Raw genomic sequence first — 6449 nt, 5'->3', positions numbered from 1 at the left:
ATTATCTATAATTTTGGGATAGCTGCTTCGAAATATAGCCAAAGTTTTCATTTTCTTAGATTTAGTAAAGCAGGAGAAGCGTTCACGTCACAGATTTCTGGTGTGACAAAATTAAAAAAAAGATATTCTGGCTTCCTTCATCTCCGCCATAACATAATGAACAACACGTTCTTTTAAATCCTCCCCTAGTCCGTATTTTCATGCTTTGTAAGCAGATCGTGTATCGGAGTTAACGAAGTGGACGTTATCAAGTATCGCAAGATTTGCGATATGTGCTAATGTGGCGCAATAGCACTTTCAGCTGCGTTAATTAAACTAAACTGAGGGCCCTGAAGAATGTTCCATAGCTCTGCTCCATACGTCTAGGAACTCTGTCACACTGCCTTGACGGCATTAGCGTTGCGGGCTTAGCCTCAAAGATATCCTCTAAATAAACCATCGCACCTTAGTTCCAGTACAGAATAGCTACAGTGCGCAATCGTAGTAATGCGGTTACGTCTGTGTCCCGAATGAAAGACACCTAAACCGATGGCGACCTTTCCACGAATTCGGTATACTGCAAGCTTGGTTGCATTCTCATCCGGAGACAATTATTCTTATGCAGTCCTCAGGTCAAGCGAACTGAAAACTTCACCGTGAATATTTGAAAGAAACTCTCGAACATTTGGTGGCGTAAACTATTTGGTTGATGTGCTTGCGCTTACGGTTTGCCGAAAGTCACCATACAAACAAAGGGGGCCGTTTATCTTCGCTAAAGCGACAATTGACAGTGACCATTCTCATGCCGCTATTTCAATTAACACGCCCTCACTTAGGAGGCGACATATCTCAGCAGCTACCACCAAACCGGGCACAAGCGTCTTTGAGCCCGCATCGGTCGGAGACGCACTCACATAGTCGACAGCCTCATTCCGATGTGACTATAGCTACATGGCACGAACATTTGTTCGCCCGACATGCGCCAAACGATATTTTTGGCCACAATCTAGGGCTGCGCAGTCTGCGTTGCAATTTTAACTCTACAGCGTTAAGGAGCTCATGTCGTAGAAAAGCCGGTGTCGGCGGCGGCGTTGGCCGTGAGCGGAAAATTCCGGAATGCAATTCCAAAATAAAGAAGGACACTTGCAAGATGGGTTGGAATCGAACCAGGGTCCCCGGAGTATAAGACGGAGACGCTACCATTCAGCCATGAGTGTTTTTATTGGTTACCGGCTTGGCAAAGGAAAGTACAATGTGAATATTACATGGCCATAAAAAACTAGTCAATGCCAGACCAGTGTGTTGTGATAAAAACGATGTAGGCTAGTCGCTTTGTCCAAAGGACTTAGCCAATCAGGAGGATCACTCTCAGCAAAGAAAAATTCACGTATATATAGCACACTTTCAATGAAGTATTCACATGCTGTGGCCTGAACAATGCGCTCATGTCTAATATCCATACGCGTTCGCCCCATGCTATGCATGCACAGAAGCATTAACAGATCGACAGGCGCTCCCTCTGGTTCCGCACATGGCAGGACGCGTATCCTAAAAGCACTTAAGAGGAAGCTTTAGCTCGGGCCCCACTCCGACGCGGCCTATTCAAATACATGTAAAAGGCAAAAACGTTTTTATGAAATAACCCCTGGACCGATTTTAATGAAATTTGTTGCATTTGAAAGAGAAAGTTGAATTCTAGTGACTGTTGGAAGCGGAATTTCTATTTAGGGCTTGAATTTTCTTAAAACGATTTTCAAATATTTGACCGTTTGAAAAAAATAGAAGCACAATTTTTAAAAATTGATAGCTCTGTATCAAAAACAGATATCGCGGTTCTGTGAACGGCATCCATTAGATCATTGAAAGCGGACAAATTCGATATGTCATTTTACATCTTACGTGAATTTGTTACGTTGTTTACAAGGGTTCTGAAAAAGCTGTATTTCCATGTTACTAAATTTTTTGAGATTCATGTGTAATATATCAATTTTGTCCGCTTTGGATGTACTATTAGATGCATTTCACAGAATTGTATTATCGTTTTTCCTTTAGGCGTTACGGAGTTGTAAACTTGGCAGTTTTGTTTTTTGGAAATTTCAGATTTTCGCCAGTTTTTAATAAATGATTGACGCCCTAACTCAAAAATTCGAAACCAACAGTCACTAGACTTTAAGTTTTTCTTTTAAATGCAACAAACCTCGTCAAAATTGGTGCAGTGGTTGCCGAGAAAAACGAATTCTCTTTTTACGTGTATTTAGATAGGAGCACCCGAGCTAAAGCTTCCTCTTAACGGCAAATCCTTTTGAGTTCGAATGTTCAAAGCGACACAAAAGCTCCTCTAGTGAATGCGGTGTTGCCTTAGAAACGTGGCGTAGAAAGTTATATTGCCGTGTATATCTGTAATTATGAGCATGTAAATTACAGAAGTCACAGTTAAACGAGTAGCAAATTACGTTTCCGCTACTGTTCTTCTGCGTTTGGCGCACACGCAGAGCCACCTTGCTGCAAACACAGAAGACCCCCTCCTCGCAATGTACGGCGCTGCCCCTACAGGTGGCGCGCCATTCGCCCGCTTCTCCCCTTCTTCTCGTTCGAGCTCATTGGGGCCGTGCGGGGACCGGTGCTAGGATGCCCGAATACCCTTGCGTTTATCAAGTTTTCTCGCTCTCTCCCCTTCAAACTTCCAGCGTGCGTCACTCGAACCCTCGTGTTTAGGTGACGCGGCTCCTCCTTCTGCTCACAGCGCGATTCCTAGGTGCAGCGTCCGATGCGGGATGCCTCTGACGTCATCGCTGCGCCGTAGCCCGTCTGGTGGCAAAGCGTCCCCTGCGATGTGTGCCGTGCTGCTGGCGAGGAGTCATGCGTCTGCGTAGATCTCCTAAGTGAGCTAGAGGACGATCCCATCGAGGCGTCAGCCCCATGATCGCGTCCGCCTTCATGGCGCTTCGCTTCCCGGCTGTCCGTGCCGATCACGACGTTTGGCTCGCGTAGATCGTTTTGAGTGGGCGGTACGAACGGGGTGCTTACTTCATTGAGCCACTCGGTCACTCGTTCTGCTCACATTGCGCATCAGCGTAGGTCCAGGTCCCACTGTCGTCCCCATTGTTGTGTCACGAACGCGTAAGGCCTAGTGTCGCGCGTATACAGGTTACTATATATTTTTCTTTTATTTATTAGCGCTAACTATGTCACGTCATAGTGTGGCTGGTGGCGATTCCGCTGGCGTATCGGGTACCACTGAAAATAATGCCCTTCCGTTTATCGAAAGGGAGAAACCTCATGGGCGAAAAGTGAGGCCTGGTTAGATGAAAGCAGCTTCCATTAAATTAATCGCAAAATACTTTGGATCTGAGTATGAGGCGCGATCCAGTGACATGAGTGTGCTATTTAGCACAGCGCATGTTACAGAAGACATATTTTCATGCGGTCAATATGCTCCTTGTCTTCGTCATACCGCCGCATAACGTTATGAAAGTGTACCAAAGTAGGCTGCAGCTGAGGATGGTTGCAATTCATTTTTCTCGTAGGCACACAGGAACGTATACCCATCCTTAACAACAAGAAGGACACGCTTTGTCGCATTCTTCTTCATATGTTATTATGTGCAGTTGCCAAGCTTTCAATGATCGTACTTGCGTCATGAGGCTCAAAAGACATGTTAAGAGCTTGGTTTAGCGGAGGCAAGTAATACACGTTTTTGTCACGTTGAGAGCGGAGAGTCGACTGGCTTTATTCAGAAGTAAAACAGGTGGTTTGCGGAGTGGCTGTGGTGGCACCCCCGTCGGGCGATCAGGGGGCAATGACCCCCACGTGGAGACACGGAAAGCGAAACACAGTGATTTCCCGTGGAGCGGAGACAACGAATAAATGGACGGTAGCCAGGGACAAGGCAGATAAGGCTGTTATGCAGAAATATGGCGAGAATCTACTGTGCACGGCCTTTTTTTTTGTTATGTTCGACGTACACTCCCTTGGCTATATTTGGAATAGATAGTGTGGCGGCGCTGTTTAGCTGTTTGTATGTTCTGTTTGTTTTTCCTAAGAAGGGCCTCGCAATACGTTTTCGTGAAGTCACGAATTGTGTTCGTCATTAAGTGAGAACATTTTAGTACTATTTTCCATAAAAAACTTTTTGAATGTGTTCTTTAGAAGATAACTTATCGGCAATTATTGACCACCCTTTGTCACCTCCACGGTGCGCGCGGTCTTTGCTGGCTTGTGCTGCGGACCATACGACGGAGCCGGGTGGTGACCGCTGAGTCAAACTCGTCCACTGCATGTCAACTTGGCACGCAGTTAAATTTTTTTAAGTGTTTACGAGAGCCCCGCTACTCACGGTTTTGGCGCACACGGCTTCCCGAACTTAAAAGCGGCGCTTAAACTTACGCTGCAGTTATTACATGAAACATCTATGTGCTGCCACTACAGTCACTATCGCTCTAGCAGCGGTATTACAAACGTGTTCAGAGGAAGTGCGCAGGCCTTTCTACGTGATAGGCTTGCGTAGTGCTCCGCCCCAGTGGCTGTTTGGCCGAGATCGCGTTTATACGGCGATCGACGGACCCTTCGTTGCCACGCAGACTAAAGCACTTCATAGCTTACACGAGCTTGACTCGCATCCGAACGCACTACTTCGCAAAGCAACGCGCACGAACGACCTATACGCTTCCCAACCACCGCTGCCACAAAGCAAGGAGGCTGCCGACTGTGAGCCACAACTGTAAATACCCTTTCGCTACCGGGACGCCGGCCGGAAAATGCACACTAATCGGGCTTGACAAAGCTGCGCGTCTTCCGTTATTCGACGCAATACATTCGTATCCCTAGCCCCAAATTTGAAGCCAACAACTCCAAGAGGCGCAGAAGGCTCAAGTTCATTTTTAAGCAGCGCGGCTTGTGAAGCACGTTACCTATAACCTTAGAAGAGCTGCGAACAAGATAAACACGGCGTTCGCAATGGGCGCCTTGCAACAACGAGAGTAAAGAAACGAACGAGCGATGACAATCATTTTTTAATTCGATGCGCGCCAATTATACGCACAAGGATGCGACTGCCAAGCGCGCAAGCTCACTGCGTTAAACGTCTGCTAAAGTTCAGCGACGGCACGACTTTGCACAGCGGAGCAGCCGGCATATCTTAAGCAGATGACGGCCACGGAATGCTGGATGTGCAAAACAGAATTTTAATGTGGAGCCTTTTCGTGAAGTGGATATTTTTCATTTTTTTTTTTGAATAGGCGTAGTAAAATGAAAAGTGCTAGCATTACAGACGCTTTCGGGGCCCTTGGTCACGTCAGGACTGTGCGTTACCTTTTCGACAAATCCATCCAATATTTCTGTGTGCGGCCGATCGACATTGCACCATCATATGTATTTTTAAAAGGCGAAGGTTCGCACAAGCCGCAGAAAAGAATGTGCGATCTTCGGAGCGACATTACACATTCACCGCTACGCTAAAGCGAGAGCTGTTTGGCTGAAGCGTTCACCACGTCATTATTTCGCGTTATATATATATATATATATATATATATATATATATATATATATATATATATATATATATATATATATATATTTATTATTTAATGTTTTCCAAACGTGTGGAACGGCCACTAATTGATTTCAATGAAGGCACCAAATAAAACAAAGGACGAAGGAAAGAGACACGAGACAACCGCGTAGGCGCTGCTGACCGGCGCCTACGTGGTTGTCTCGTGTCTCCTTCCTTCGTCCTTTGTTTTATTTGTGCCTTCGTTGTAATCATGCATAACCAACTCGCCCACCAGCACGTGCCCTTAATTGAAATTTTCAGTTTGTTTTTCTGAATCGGTTCTGTTAGCTTCTAATATTTCCGTTTACGTACTTTCGCGCTACAGGAAGATTAGTGTACTGGCAAGTCACGTATGCCATTAGCTCGAGTGCAAAAAGTAATAACATAATTCTTCTTAGGGACACCGTATGAAACGCTTGAGGTTAAAGATTTGCAACCGAACTATTCTGCTTGTACGCGAATCACGCCGGAAGTGCGCGCCATTATTTAGTCAGGCCTAATGGAATACCACGGAAGGCAGTGATGATTTGAACGACAGCCGCAGACTCAATTACCAAAGGAGCAGCTGCTATACTTGTTAATGTGCAAGAAAGTAGGCACGGCGAGGTAGCCTTGACATTACTGCCAAGCAATGTGCCTGCGTCAGCGAAAACCGAATAGCGAGTCTTCGAATCTGCTTATTGCGTTACTGTTGTGTGCGCGTTCACAGAAAGTGCCGGAAGCCCTTAATTTGTCGCTTTGAGGGGCCGCGTTAGCATTCCTATTTTTCAAAAGGGACTCTCGCGGAGCATTTCCGAGGTTTCTGGGCTGCGGCTTTGGCTATAGTAAGTATGTACTTATGTTTTCGAAGACGACACAAGAGCGAGTGTTCGCGAAAAGTTAGCACCCCGGAGAGATTTTCACAGATTTTCAATTCTTG

General features: G+C 45.9%; 1 protein-coding gene across 2 annotated transcripts in view; it reads left to right on the top strand.

Annotated features, from left to right (window-relative positions):
- Positions 1-5929: 5929 nt before the first annotated feature.
- The window catches only part of LOC142591025 (uncharacterized), a 40964-nt gene continuing 40444 nt past the window's right edge, over positions 5930-6449 (top strand). The window contains exon 1 of one of the 2 annotated variants that reach the window (XM_075703400.1): positions 5930-6354. The gene's annotated coding sequence lies outside the window, so the exon portion shown is untranslated. The remainder of the gene's footprint in view (positions 6355-6449) is intronic. The other variant, XM_075703399.1, reaches the window with a different exon arrangement.

The sequence above is a fragment of the Dermacentor variabilis genome, chromosome 8 (genome assembly GCF_050947875.1).
Source record: "Dermacentor variabilis isolate Ectoservices chromosome 8, ASM5094787v1, whole genome shotgun sequence".
Taxonomy (NCBI): domain Eukaryota; kingdom Metazoa; phylum Arthropoda; class Arachnida; order Ixodida; family Ixodidae; genus Dermacentor; species Dermacentor variabilis.
This window is presented reverse-complemented; position numbering and strand designations above follow the sequence as displayed.